Raw genomic sequence first — 15,126 nt, 5'->3', positions numbered from 1 at the left:
AGTTCCCGACGTGAGAGGTATTCAGAGGGTACCTCCTTTTAAAACCTTTCCCAAGCAAGGAAGGGTGCAGTCTAGGCTGTTATTCTCCACACATGTGTTTTAATCTGCCAGAGAGCAACCAGGTAATACATATTTTTTAGCATTAGCAAGTTCTAACCAGCCTTGAAAACCACAGGGTGGACAAGGCCAAAAAGCGGGTTGCAACTTGGACACCTTATTAGTACCTGAGAGGGAGGCCCTCTGGGGTTCATCGGAGGCCTTGTGGGGGGCCCTGGCCCCAGGAAGACTCAGCCCCAACTCTCAGCCCCTCCAGGGGCCTTGGCTGCACACACAGAAGGAAAACAGGCTCCTGCTTGGGGCTGGAGAGACCCCTCTGAAAGAACCACTGGTGTCTGACATCACCAGGCTGTGGTACCACCGCCGCCGGCTCCCTGTGAACCCGCTCGCCCTCAGCGCGGTGAAGCCTGGAAGACGAACCTCTCCCTCTTCTGTTCCACCGTCTGCACAGCCGCTGTGGACCCGCGGCCCTGCATTCCCCAGTCTCAGGCCCGCCAGGCAGCGCCCCTGAGCTCATGGCTTGCAAAAGAACAAAGGCGTGGAAGAACAAAGGCACGGCGTGTTGAAGGCACAGTTTTAGAAGCTTTTTAAAGGCCTTTAATAAGCCGAGTTGAAAAAGCTGACGTGGTGAGAGAGGAAAGTGTGTGTGTTTCGGGAGGGATGAGGGCGAGGCTGTTTCCACATATCCCCAAGGGGAACCTGAGCCTCCCAATGGCTGATTGCAGACTTTACATGACATAGAATGGGGATTCATGTTTGGAAAATGACAACAAATTTATCCTTGAAACAAAACCCAGGGATTTTGCCTAAGAGGTGGAGAATAAAGGTTAATTACACAGAGCTGTTTCTCCAGATGTGATATAATACACGCACATATACACACGTACACATACATACACACACACGTTCTCCACTCCCCTGTTCCCCTAGACAATAATAAAGTATTTTATACTTTGGCCTGGATTCTTCCATGAATTTCTGAGTCAGCAATTATACCCAGGTCCAAACCTCAATCTGGTTGCCAACTAAACGGGATTGGAATCTGGGGAGGCCATTCTGCCCTGATAGGGGAGCAGGAAGGGAGGGGGAATGTGCTGGACTTTGTGAAGTGGTCTTGTTCGTGTGGCACACGTTGCACATTTATGGTCATTTTCATTTAAAAAAATAGCCTCAAGCTGTTCATTTGTTTTAAAAATCAAACCTTGGTCTCTCCTTGGTGAGGACAAATGCTGCCTCTGCATTTTTCAGCACGATTCACCACAATCCCCATCCCACCCCAGTGAAAACGAATGCCCCCACCTGCTGCTCAGCCACCTCTCCAGGTGTCCAGTTAAGTGGACCACCAGTGCCCTGGTTCCCGGCTCTGTCATGACCCCCCTGCTGCATCTGTGGGCACCCTCTTCTCCCCTCCCCAGCAGATGGGTGTGGAGGGAGGAGCAGGATGTGCAGGTTCAGGGACCTGGGAATCAGAATTCCTAAACTTCCGGGGCTTAGGGGGCAATATGGAAACAATAGGGAGGAGATAAGGGCTAATCTTGAGACTACATTTATTTTAATTAGATTCTATGCTTCTTTGGAGTACTTGGTGGTAGTGAGAGAAGTTGCCCCTTTGCTACAATCCTGGTTCATGGCCAAATCTCTCTAAGACAATGCTCTTATTGGTGTTTCCATTTCTTTCCTTAACACAAGGTCCAGAAAGAAGAGATAAAGATGAATCAGATGCCCTTGAACAGCCTGCGCACAGCTCGGTGACTCTGAGAACTGATTTGGGAGAGCTTGTATGTTCTACTCTAAGATGGTCCCAGCAAGGCGTGCTCTTTTTAACCACCCTCACCCCCAACCAAAATGAAATTCCAGTTCCTCCCTTAGGCAAATATTAGTAGGACAGTTTTTGCAAATCACTCTGCAATTGCTGCACACATAGAGAAATGGCTGCTTCACCCAGGCATAAAACATTGGGGGAAAGACCAATATACTCATCGTAGGTTTGCTAGAGGGCTCGCTTCTGGGTTTTAAAGACAATAGAGATCACATCCGTAAAAGCCTTGTGTGAGAACGCACCCTGTGCACACACAGCTGCACACCGTGGGGACTGACCACCTCCAGGTGGGCAGCACTCTGGTCCTCTGTTGGCCTCTGACCTCCCTCTGCTAAGGAGCCCTGCTCTGGTTCTGTTAAAGGCAATGATGCCTGTGTGTCCAGAGGAAAAGCAACTGTGTGCACGGATGGAAATGCCAGGAGAGTGCTTTGAAAGAAAGGAAGGAGTCGCACTCCAACCGTGAGAAGAGAGAATGGGCATCAGCGGAAGAAACCCTGAGACCTTGGACCCCCCAAGAAATGGGCAGGAAAGGGCTGTGGGGTACTTCATGGGGCCTGTCATGATGTCATTTCCTGAATTATAGGATTCTGCTTGATTTATTATTTTTAATTGAAATTCTTATGAAGATAATTGTAGATTTACATGCAGTTGTAAGAAATAATTCAGGCTGGGTGCAGTGGCTCACGCCTGTAATCTCAGCACTTTGGGAGGTTGAGGCAGGAGCATCCCTTGAGCCCAGCAGTTGCCCAGCCTGGACAACATAGTAAGACCCATCTCCTACAAAAAAATAAAAATAATTAGACAAGTGCAGTGGCTCCCAACTGTCGCCAGCTACTTGGGAGACTGAGGCAGGAGGATCCCTTGAGGCCGGGAGTTCAAGACCAGTGTGGGCAACACAACAAGACCCTGTCTCTACAAAAAAACAAAACAAAAAAATAGCTAGGTATGATGGTGCCTGCCTGTGATCTCAGCTACTCGGGAGGCTGAGGCAGGAGGATCACTTGAGCCTAAGTGGCCAAGGCTGTAGTGACCCGTGATTATGCCATGTCACCACACTCCAGCCTGGGTGACAGATGTTTCAAAAAAAAGAAAAGAAAAGAAGGAAAAAAAGAGAAAGGAAGACAAAAGAAAAGAAAGAAGGAAGGAAGGAGAGAAATAATTCAGAGAGATCTCTTTTACACCCTGCTTAGCTTCCCCCAATGGTTATATTTTGCAAAAACTATGGTATAATATCACAACCCAGATACTGACGTTGATACACTCTGCTGATCTTAAATTTCCCAAGTTTTACTTCAACTCATTTGTGTGTATATTTATTTCTAGACAATTGTATCACCTGTGCAGGTTCATGTATCCACCACCACAAACAACCACATTCCTCTCTTGCTTTCCCCACCCCTACGTCATTTCAAAATATTTTATAAATGGACTCATGCTATATAATTTTTTGGGATTGGAGTTTTTTCCACTCGGCAAAATTCCCTAGAGATTCATTCAAGTTGTGTGTCAATAGTTTGTTCCTCTTTTTTTTTAATTTTCAATTTTTGTGTGTACATAGTTGGTGTATATATTTATGGGGTTCATGAGATATTTTGATATAGGCAATGTGTAATAATCACATCGGGATAAATGGGGTATCCATCACATCAAGCATTTATCCTTTGTGTTACAAACAATACCATTATACTTTTATTTTTTAATATACAATTAAATTATTATTGACTATCGTCACCTGCTGTGCTAGTGAATATTAGATCTTATTCATTATTTATGTTGTTGCAAATGACAGGATCTCATTCCATTTTACAGCTGAATACTACTCCACTGTGTATATGTACCAAATTTTCTTTATCCATTCATCAGTTGATGGACACTTAGATTGCTTCCAAGTAATAGTTTATTCCTCTTTATTGTTGAGTAGTGTTCCACACTATGGATGGATCATAGTTTATTTACAGTCACCTATTGAAGGACATCTAGGCTGATTCCAGTTTTGGGCTATTACACATAAACTTGCTATGAATGTTTGTATACAAGCTTCTGTGTGGCTATAAGTTCTCACGCCTCTGGAATAAATGCCCAAGGTGCAGTTGCTGGTTTGGATGGTAAATTGTATGTTTGGTTTAATGAGAAACTGCCAAACTGTATTTCAGAGTGGCTAGACCATTTTACCTTCCCATTGTGTGAGTGACCTAGCTTCTCTACATCCCTGCTGGCATTGGGTACTGTCACTATTTTTTATTTTAGTCAATCTTGTAGGTGAGTAGTGATATCTCATTGTGGTTTTATGTTTTATTTATTTATTTCTTTTTGAGACGGAGTTTCACTCTTGTTGCCAGGCTGGAGTGCAATGGCGTAATCTAGGCTCACTGCAACCTCCGCCTCCTAGGTTCAAGCGATTCTCTTGGCTCAGCCTCCTGACTAGCTGGGATTACAGGCACCCGCCACCATGCCTGGCTAATTTTTTGTATTTTTAGTAGAGACAGGGTTTCACCGTGTTGGTCAGGCTGGTCTTGAACTCCTGACCTCAGGTGATCCACCTGCCTCAGTCTCCCAAAGCGCTGGGATTACAGGTGTGAGCCACCATGCCCCGCCTCTTTGTGGTTTTAATTTGTATTTCCACAGTGACTAATGGACTGAGTGTCCCTTCATGTGCATATTTACAATTGCTTTAACATATGTTTATGTTTTTGCCCATTTTCTAATTGGATTGTTTGTTTCTTTTACTGTTGAGTTTTGAGCCTTCTTTCTATATTCTAGATACTAGTCCTTGGTCAGTTATGTGGTTTGCAAATGTTTTCCTCCCATTTGTAGCTTGTCTTTCCCTCCTCTTCACATGGGCTTTCTGAGAGCAAAAGTTTTGATTTTGATGTGGTCCAACTTTACATTTTCTTTTTATGGATCATACTTCTGGTGTCTGGTCTGAGAACTTTTTGTGTGCAAGTCCCAATGATTTTGTCCAAGGTTTTTAAAGTTTAATATTATGCTTTAAGTCTACGATCCATTTTGAGTTAATTTTCATATACATTGTGAAGATTAGACTGAGGTTCATTTTTTTTTTTTTTTTGCCTCTGGTTTTCTAATTGTTCCAGCACCATTTGTTGAAAGCAGCCCCTTTCATTGAATTAATTTTGTACCCTTGACAAAAATCAGTGGAACGTATTTGAGTAGATTTTTTTTTTTTTTTGAGATGGGGTTTCACTTTTGTCACCCAGGCTGGAGTTCAATGACACAATCTCGGCTTACTGCAACCTCCACCTCCCAGGTTCAAGTGATTCTCCTGTTAGCCTCCCAAAATGCTAGGATTACAGGTGTGAGCCACCATGCACAGCCGAGCGGATCTATTTCTGTATCCTTCACTCAGTTCCAGTGATCTGTGTGTCCATGCCGCCATCAATACCACACCATCCTGATTGCTGTGGCTATACGGTGAGCCTTAATATAAGGGAGAGTGTTCACCTCCCATTTTATTCCTTTTTGTCAAGTTTGTTTGAGCAATTTGCTTTTCCATATAACTTTTTAGAAGAGGCTTGTCTATGTCTACGAGAAAATCTTGCTGGGATTTAAAAAAACAATCTCATTGGGAGATAATTCATATACCATACAATTCACCCATTTAAAGAGTCCAAGTCAATGTTTATTTAAAGCATATCCACAGGGTTATGCAGCTGTGCAGAAAAGAGATAACACTGCAGGCCTGAGACTGCTCTTGTAGAAAGCTCTGCTGCCAAGTTTGGCCCTTGGCTAGGGTCTGGGAACTTGGCTCTTGGAGTGTTCCCAGTCAACCATTAACTGATAAGAGTGGCTCCCTGTGCCTAGACTGTACAAAGAATATGGTTTATGCTGAACACCTGCTTTCCTTTTAGGAGTCTATAATGTTGGCATGTGCTAGACATAGGGTGCTTATGTGACCAGCTTTCAATAAAAACTCTAGGTGCCGAGTCTCTAATGGGCTTCCCTGGGAAGAAACCTCAAACACATGTTGCTGCATTTCATTGCTGGGGGAGGAGTGAACTTTGTATGATCCCTCATGGGGGAGGGGAGAGCACACAGGAAGCCTCACAAGGGTTCCACCAGACTCTGCCTCTTTTTCCATCATGATCCTGGGTATCTTTACTGGGTCACTGTCATAAATCTTAGCCATGCGTACGATTATATGCTAAGTCCTGTGAGTCCTTCTACTGGATCTCTGCAAGTGGAGGTGGTCTTGGAGATCCCTAGCGCAGTGGTGAGATTTGCTAGAATAACCTGAATTCACTGAAGTACGGCTCAGAGAAAAAGAAAGGGCAGTTTGATTGCTCAGTGTGCACACATTTAGGATGGTTATGTCTTCCTGGGGGATTGATCCTTTCATCATTATATAAGGTCCTAGTTATGGTTTGAATATTTGTCCCCTCTGAAACTCATGTTGAATTTTTTTTTTTTTTGAGACAGAGTCTCGCTCTGTCGCCCAGGCTGGAGTGCAGTGGCACGATCTTGGCTCACTGCAAGCTCTGGCTCCCAGGTTCACGCCATTCTCCTGCCTCAGCCTTCTGAGTAGCTGGGACTACAGGCACCCGCCACCACGCCTGGCTAATTTTGTTTTTGTATTTTTAGTAGAGAAGGGGTTTCACCGGGTTAGCCAGGATGGTCTCGATCTTCTGATGTCGTGATCTGCCCGTCTCGGCCTCCCAAAGTGCTGGGATTACAGGCATGAGCCACCACACCCAGCCCTTGTGTTGAAATTTAATCCTCAATGTGGCAGTATTGAGAGGTGAGGCCTTTAAGAGATAGGTGATTTGATCTTGAGGGCCCTGCCCTTAAGAATTCATGGATTCATGGATTAATGGGTTATCATGGGAATGAGACTGTTGGCTTTGTAAAAGAGGAAGAGACCTGAGCCAGCACACTCAGCCCCCTTGCCATGTGATGTCCTGGGCCACCTCGGGACTCTGCAGAGGGTCCCTGTCAGCAAGAAGGCCCTCACCAGATGTGGCCCCTTGAACTTAGACTTCTCAGCCTTCATAACTGTAAGAAATAAATTCATTTTCCTTATAAATTACCTAGTTTCAGGTATCCTGTTATAAGCAACAGAAAATGGACTAAGTCAGTCCCTTTTTGTCCCTAGTAATTTTCTTTGTTCTGAAGTCTGCTTTATTAGATATGAACATAGCCACTCCTGCTATCCGTGGATTAATGTTTGCAAGTTACATCTTTTCCATCCATTTACTTTCAACCTGCCTATGTCACTGAATTTGAAGTGAGTTTCTTGGCAACAGTATATACTTGAGTCATTTTTTTCTTTTTAAATTCACTCTGCCAGTCTTGTCTTTTGGCTGATTATATAAGATAATTTACATTTAAGGTAATTCTTGGTATGTTAGCACTTAAGTCTGCCATTTTATTACTTGTTTTCTATTTGTTTCCTTTGGTTCTTATTCTTCTATTTCTCTTTTCTTGCCTTTCTGAGGACTAAACAGCATTGAGGACTCTATCTTGATTTAATTGTAGTATTTTTGAGTGCATCTCTTGGTATAGTTCTCATAGTGGTCACATGAGTATTACAATAGACACGTGTGACTTACCACAGTCTGTTGTTGGCAATGTTTCACCACTTTGAGTGAGGTGTGGAAATCTCTTTTCCATTTAGGCCTCTTTATCTTCCCCACTTTTAAATATCATTGTCTCAAGTACCAGATGGAGGCCTGATTTTTGTTTCATCAAACATGATTCATAGAACTTGTGAAGCAAAGGACAGTGTATTGTATGTATCCCATATTTCTGCTCTTCCCATTGTTTTTTCTCTTCTGATACTCCAACATTCCTTCTATTACCATTTCCCTTCTCTTTGAAAAACTTTCTTTAGCTGATCTCTAAGGGTGAGTCAGCTAGTGGCAAATTCTTTTGGTTTTTCTTTGCCTGGGAATATTTTCATTTCCCTTTCATTCCTGAAAATAAATTTGCTGGATGTAGAAATTGTGGTTGACAGTTCTTATCTCAGCCCTTGAAACCTTTTGTGCCACTTCCTTCTAGCTTTCTTGGTGGTTTCAATGATAAATGTGTTGCCATTCAAATCACTGTTATAGGTAATGTGTTATTTTTCTGCCTACTTCCAGGGGTTTTTTTTTTTTCCTTTGTTTTTTGTTTTCAAAAGCTTAATTTTCAGAGCCTTTGTGGTGTTGTTTCAGCCTGCTTGGTTTATCTGGTGCCTCTGGGCCTCCCACTGGTTCCTGCTGGTGCTACCTGAGGAGGGAGAAGGGTTTCCCCGGGCTAGACTTTGGGACTTCTCTCCATGAGGGAAGTACTCCTCCTACTGATGCTCCTGGCAGCCTCTAGGGAGCGGAAGAGTGTCATTCAGGCTGCAGAACAAAGAGGCTTCCTGGACCAAGAGGCTTGTTGAAGCTGGGTCTCTCTAGGCAGATCGGCTCACACCCTCAGTATCTCTTGGTAGAAAAGGAGTGTCTCAGACCCAGGAAGGAAGGAGAGTATTTTCTCTATTAACCAACCCCAAAATTATTTTGCCTGATATTATTAGAGCAACTCAAGGAAGGAAGAATGAATCTACCTGGGTTGCCTTCTCTTCCTACTTCAGGCTTGGAAAACATTGAGTCTGGGTTTCAGGGTGCAGGGTGGGGGATGCAAGATGCTCTGCTGCGGTGCTGATTGTACAGTCCTGGGTCCCAAACCAGCTCACTCTCTTATCACCACCTTTCAGAGTTTTCCTTTGGTTGCCTCTTGCATTATTTCCAGGGTTTACAGTTGTGCTTAGTGTGGAGGGGCATGAAGAAATATGTTCATCTTGTCCCAACCAGAAGTCTCCACCATCGTATTTTGACTGATCATATTTTGAAGTATTAGGCACAATCATATAATTAAGCATTCCACTCACTAGTAATATTGGTTCCTAATGTATATATGGTTTGTTTTCAAAAAGCATCTGTGGTAGTTTGTATTACAAATCATGTACAGGGAACAAGGTGGTGTAGATTCACCTTCCTTTCCTGCCTCTAATACAACTAAATATTTGGAAATTATTCTACAAACAAGGATAGAAGAGCTCTGAAAGCTGGAAAGAAGAAGTTAGACTGGGTAGAGATGACAGGAGTAGAGAAATGACAATGTGGTGGGTTCCCTGGGTTTTCTTTTTGTCTTCCACACACCCCTGGACTGAGCACTGGAGAAATGTGCAACACAGTCTGTTATGTCAATAGGCGTAGGCATAAAATCCCAAGAAAAGCCTGCACTTTGGCCAAAGGACTAGGAAAGGGAAGGGAAGTCCAGTGGAGACCTAGTAGGGGGCTGCAACCCTCTTTCCACAACGAGGGCATGAACTGGTGACCCATCTGCCCACAGCAGCAGCTTCAGAGTTCTGGTAGACTGACCTGCATGCTCCATACACCCACACCCAGAGCACTGGCAGGCAGGCAGGATCAGGATCAGCCTGCCTGCCAGTGCTCTGGGTATGTGTATGTAGGGTCACTACTGTCCACCTGCATGCATAGTAGTGAAGCCATGGGTCAATTCAATGCCCATTCCACATGTGGAGCACTGAAATGGCAGGTCATGCTCCCCACATGACAACATTGGCAGAGCCTGATGCCTCCCTCCTTACACCAAAGGGCATAAGGAGACCCAGGCCCAGCCACTCTGGCTCTCCCCACTCTCCACAGAAAGTGGTCCATGGAAGTGGGTTGAGCCCCTGCAGGTGGCACCAGTAGGGATTAATCAGAAGTCTCAGCAGTGCCAGAAGAATGAAGCAGACAAGAATATCATGCAAAGGCTCAGGAAACTGAGCTGGCATTGGACCCACAGCCCATAAAAGTAGGCCAGAACCTACACACTAAACCTAAACAGGGCGACTGCCTTCTGTCTAAAACAGAAGATTTACATAGGATCAAGAGTCTCCTAACATAACCAAAATTCCCAGGATGCAATGGAAACTCACCCATAATCCCAAAGACCAGGTAAGTCACCATTTGAATGAGAGAAGACAATCAACTGATACCAAGACTGAGGTGAATCAGATGTTGAATTATCTGACAAGGATTTTCAAGCAGTCATTATAAAAATGCTCCAATAAATAATTGTCAATTCTTTTGAAACAAATGAAAAAATTGAAAACCTCAGCAAAGTCATATAAGTCATACAAAAGAATCAAGTGGAAATTATGCAACTGAAAAATACAATAACTAGAGTAAAAATAATACATGAATACCATGAAAAAATCATGCAGACATGATAAAATAAATACATCAAAGTACAGATCAATATGCTTAGGAGCCCTACTGAATGTTTACTGTGTGCCAGATGCTGCACTAAGCATTTTCCCTGTATTAATTAATGTAATCTCACAACCGTCCCATGAAATAGATACTGTTATCGTTAATTAATGGATGAGGAAACTGAGACCCAGAGAGACTGAGTGACCTGCCTAAGATCACACAGCTTACTAGCGGTAGAGCCAGACAGTCTGCTCCAGTCTCTGCTCTTATCCACATGTAGTATTGCATAGTGTGCTGCTGCCTCTTGGGAGAATTAAAATTATTTAAGTCATTCATCTCAATGGGCTGTTTCTTCCAGGGCTGCCACAAAAGCCTCTCCCTAGTCTCTCTAACCTCTACCTCACCTCTGTGGTCAGGTTCCTCTCCTCCCACCCTCCTGCTCACCCACTGAAGTCCACGCTCAGACTTTCTTGCTCCTTGAACTAATCTCTGCCTCAGGCCTTTTTTTGCACAGCCCTTTCCTCTGCCTGGAACGCTTGTTCCAGATCTTCACTTAGCTTCTTGACTGGCACTCTGTTCAAATGCTGTTGTCTCAGGGAGGCCTCTCCATGACTCCATTGTATTGTCTTCAGGTCACATCTCGAGATTATTCCTTTTTTTTCTGAGACAGGGTCTTGCTCTGTAGCCCAGGCTGGAGTTCAGTGGCGTTATCATAGCTCACTGCAGCCTTGACCTCCTGGGCTCAGGTTACTCTCCCACCTCAGCTTCCTGAATAGCTGGGACCACAAGTGCACCACCATGCCCAGCTAATATTTATGTATAAATATACATTAAATACAAAATATTTAATTTTGTATTTTTTGAAGAGATGGGGGTTTGCTTTATTGCCCAGGCTGGTCTCAAACTCCTGAACTCAAACAATCTGTCCATGTTGGCCTCCCAAAGCACTGGGATTACAGGCAGGAGCCACTATGCCTGGTCTATTGTCCTTTTTTATTCTTTTTTCCTAACTAAGCTAACAAAAGGAGAGACCTTGTTTTTCTTGTTCACTGCTATATCACTGGTAGCTAGAACAGGCCTGACTTATTGTAGGAACTCAAATGAATGAACAAATAAGTAAATGGCAGATGAGTTATAGAGTTTTCATTACCTGAAAACCAGAGAGATAAACTTATTTATTTTGAGACCTAATTTTTATGAGGAATTTGTCACACAGGTCCTTATATAATAAAATAGACACTTTTCATCAGTACAGCTGATTAACAACAGTGTACGATTTCTTATACTTCTGCTTTCTAAAATACACTTTTAGTGTGTCCTGAATGTGGCATTGGTAGTGAAGTTATCCTTAAATCTTAACGCTTTAAAAAAAAAATCTCTTAGTTGGCCAAGACTTTAAAGTTGATCTATTATTTTTGTTTGTTTTTGTTTTTTGTTATTCTTTTTGAGATGGTGTCTCACTCTGTCGCCCAGGCTGGAGTGCAGTGGCATGATCTCGGCTCATTGCAGCCTCCACCTCCTGGGTTCAAGCAATTCTCCTGTCTCAGTCTCCCAAGTAGCTGGGACTACAGGCACGCGCCACCACACCTGGCTAATTTTTATATTTGTGGTAGAGATGGGGCTTCAGTATGTTGGCCAGGCTGGTCTCAATCTCCTAACCTCGTGATCCACTCACCTTGTCCTCCGAAAATGCTGGGATTACAGGTGTGGGCCACTGCTCCCTGCCAAGTTGATCAATTATTAAGTATATGCTGAGCATAGAGTACATGAAAAACACCTGTTGCTGGGCTTATCTCATGACCAGCCGATGTCACTCTTGCCTTTATCTTTGTCCTCTAGCAGTCCTCCTCTTCCTCACCGATGATAAAGCCTATTTTGATTCCCCCACAAAGGCCACTCCTAGCCCCTCTCTCTGTGACATCGGAAACAAACAGAGTCCCCGGGACACTAATGGTCTCTCCCCTCTGAGTGCCGAGTGCCTGCCTAGTTACTTGTTTTCCTGGAGCATGCAGGGCTCTCCAAATTGTCTGTTAGTTAACTGACTGCTAGGTGCCAGGGGGTGGGGGTGGGGGGGGCACAAAATGGAATGCAGGATCTACACCCAGCCTTTCAGGAGCCTACAGATCAGGAAGTGAGAGGACACTTTTGCACTAGGGATGTTCTAACAGTCACTAAAATAAATCTCTCATTATAGCTATTCCTTTTCCTAGCTTCTCTATTTTTGCCAATGTCACTTTCCCATCCCTGTGACTAAGAGATGAATAAGAGATGTAAGAGGAAGAGCTGGTTTGGCACAGAACACAGTGACTTTATTTGAGGTTGAGTTTGAGGTTTAGGTGGGACAGGCTTGACTGAATCTTCTCTGCTCCCCTCTACTACACTGACTCGACCAACTGCCAGATCCTGAAGACCCTGCCTCTAAGAGGTCTCTCAGACCTGCCTCCTGTCTGATTCCAGCGTAAATCTGAACAACGGCAGCAGCCCTGGGGCCATCTCCAGGCTCGTCACCCTCTCCTTTCCCAACTCTTCTTCTTAAACCCCAATGCTGAATTTTCAGTTCTCCAATAGCTATTTCAGTGCCCACTCTGGGAATATGTCCTTGTTCCCGCAGCTGTAACAAAATACCTTAGACTGGGTACTTTATAAACAAAAGAAATTTATCTCTCACAGTTCTGGAGGCTGGGAAGTCCAAGATCACGGTGCAGGCAGATTTGGTGTCTGGTAAACGCTTGCTCTTTGCTTCTTCTTCTTTTTTAACATACTAATTGTATACATTTATGGGGTACATGTGATATTGTGATACATGCATCAGGGTGTTTAGCATATCCATTACCTTAAACACTTATTATTTCTTTGTGTTGGGACATTTCAAATCTTCTAGATATTTTGAAATACACAATATATAGTCACCCTGCTAGGCTATCAAATACTAGAACTTATTCCTTCTATCTAACTGTATGTTGATATCCATTAATCATTAACCCACCTTTCATTCCTCCCTATTGTCTCCAGCCTCTGGTAACCACTATTCTACTCCTTGCCTCCACAAGATAAACTTCTTTTAGCTCTCTCCTATGAGTGAGAACATGCAATATTTGTCTTTCTGTGTCTGGCTTATTTAACTTAACATAACAAACTCCAGTTCTTGCTCTCTGCTTCTAAGATAGTACCTTGTTGCTACATCCTCATGTGGCAGAAGGCAGAAGGATGACAGAGATGAACACTGTGTCCTCACATGGCAGAAGAGACGAAAGGGCCAGCTAGCTCTCTGAAGCCTCTTTTACAAGGTTATTAATCCCATTCATGAGGGTGGAGCCTTCATGGCCTAATCATCTTGGAAAGGCCCCACCTCTTAATATTGTTGCATCGGGGATCAGGTTCAATGTGAATTTTGGAAGGACACAAACATTCAAACCACGGCACAACAGAAACAAACAAAGCTCCATGGTTTCTGCCCTTGTGGATATTCCACCCTATTTCTCAAAGGAAGCCTCCAAAGGACTTGTGGACACCCCCCACCGCCCAGCCTGGTAATCTAGGCCCCCTGAACTTTCCCTCCAGATTCATCTTCTTCTACTAGAGCTCCATGCATGCCTGTACAGGACGAAGCCCATGCCTTCATGTACCTTTATCTTTGCTCCCCTAAGCCTGGATGTCCTCTGCACTCCTGCCCCCTTCTCCGACACCACCTGTCAAAATTCTAATCTGTTCTTCATTGCTTCACTCAAAGCCCAACGCCCTTGTAGGCCCTTCATGGTCACCTATCTAAAATGTGTGTTCCACATCTTTGAGTTCTTATGGTACCTTTTTTACCTTTCTGACACTCGTCATGTTATATATGAGGATCAAAGTAAATGGACATCTTAGCCTCCCTCTTCAGCTATCAGAGAAAAGGGTCCTTGTCTTACCTATACTGGAGGCTCCTCATCTCTCTACCACAGCAGCTGCCTCATACACAGGATGCTTTATACCAAAGGTAACCATATAATTCATTTTAATTTATTGTTCAAACTAGAACACCTTTGAGAGTGAAAGGAGCACAATTAATAATTATGCAGGGCTCCAAGTGAAATTGATATTGTCCTTGGCTACTTGGATATATGATCATCTTTTTATGCCAAAGAAGGCTCAAATAGCAGGAATGCTGGTTGTATGGATGGACAGTGATCAGCATGAAGAAGTGGAAGAAAGAGCTTTCCTGTACCTGGCATTGTTGGGGATGGTCCCATGGGGCAGGTGATCTCTGAGGTATGTCCAGAAGGTACGGACGGGATTCAGGAAGGTCCCATTAGACAGAGACAAGAAGAAATGGCACTATAGAAGGTTGGATGGTGGGAGCAAAGGTGGACTGCATTTGATAGGTTCAGGGAAACGTGAGTGTGGCTTAAATTATGGTTGGTATTGGGGAGAAATAAGTAACATGGTTGGAAAGTGGAGTCAGAAGGAACTTGGCTAACACCAGCCTAGGGTTGGTCTTTATCCAGCAGGTAAGAACAAGCACTTACGTGTTTCTGAGCAGGAAAGAGACAAAGCAAATGTAGAATTTTAGGAGGATTCATCTGGTAGCTGTGTTTAGAGCAGGGAGAGGCTGAGGAGGGGGAGGCCATATGGGATCACTGAAAATAATTTCAGTGTAAGATGACAAAGGATTAAAGGAGATATTGGTTACCAAAAAGAGTGAGTTCAGGAGAACTTAAAGAGAAAGGTTAACAAGGCTTTGTGACCCACGGGGGTCAGGGGTGGCTTTGGAGTGACACTTTGTATAGGTTCTATCTCTTGGTATCAAGATTGAACTAAGAAAATCAAGGGGCAGAGACAATTTGGAGGAAGAGGCTAAATTTAGATTTCCATATGTTGAGTGTGAGGTACCAGTGGGTCATCTAAATGGAAATGTCCAGTAGAGAGCCAGGGAGGAATGCCTAGGATGTGGGCAAGGTCAGGACCAGTGAGGATTCAGGAGTCATCCACCTGCAGGAGGCCACAGGTGAAAGATAAAAAAGAATGAGATGTCTGGGGCCAAACGGTAGGAAGAGTAATGGCGATTATCAA

The 15,126-nt window shown here is 43.9% G+C and overlaps 1 protein-coding gene across 36 annotated transcripts in view; it reads right to left on the bottom strand.

Annotated features, from left to right (window-relative positions):
- Positions 1-15,126, bottom strand: part of LOC129057501 (DNA-binding protein RFX8-like) — a 103,067-nt gene that overhangs the window by 36,986 nt on the left and 50,955 nt on the right. The gene's annotated exons all lie outside the window — the stretch shown is intronic.

Source organism: Pongo abelii, chromosome 12, assembly GCF_028885655.2.
Source record: "Pongo abelii isolate AG06213 chromosome 12, NHGRI_mPonAbe1-v2.0_pri, whole genome shotgun sequence".
Classification (NCBI taxonomy): Eukaryota; Metazoa; Chordata; class Mammalia; order Primates; family Hominidae; genus Pongo; species Pongo abelii.
The sequence above is the reverse complement of the archived record's forward strand: the minus strand, read 5'-3'. Positions and strand labels throughout refer to the sequence as shown.